Genomic DNA, 507 nt, shown 5'->3' with positions numbered 1-507 from the left:
GTTAAAGCAGTCTAAAATATTTATGAGGTAACTGCTGACTGTGGCCAGAAAACAAATCTTGTGATGTCTAATCAACGCAGTCAAAGCAAACTACTATTAATTCTACTAAAGTTAATAGCTTTATGAATATGTGCTGCATTTCTCTGGATATTTGTGACACAAATTTTCCAGGAAAAAAAAAAAGGCATCTTCATTTTCACTTGTAAACTCAGCTTCAATCTTTTAAGTGGCTTAGATAAATCTGAAGTTCTCCAGACTGAGCAGACCTTTCCAGCTCAGTGATGTCAGAGTTCAGATGGTTTCCTCCTGCAGACAGGTGAACAGCATGAACTAAAAATCCAGTTCTGTGTTCCAATCCAATCTGTGTTTTGTGATCATTGTGATGAAGGCCAAGAGATCATCTCTGGTGATTTATATTATTTTATTCCCTTATGAATTACATAGGAAATATGAAATTGGGAAATAAAAATGTGTTGTTGTAAAACAATGATTAAGACAGGGACCTAC

Source organism: Lagopus muta, chromosome 1 (genome assembly GCF_023343835.1).
Source record: "Lagopus muta isolate bLagMut1 chromosome 1, bLagMut1 primary, whole genome shotgun sequence".
NCBI lineage: Eukaryota > Metazoa > Chordata > Aves > Galliformes > Phasianidae > Lagopus > Lagopus muta.
Note: the sequence above shows the minus strand (reverse complement) of the source record.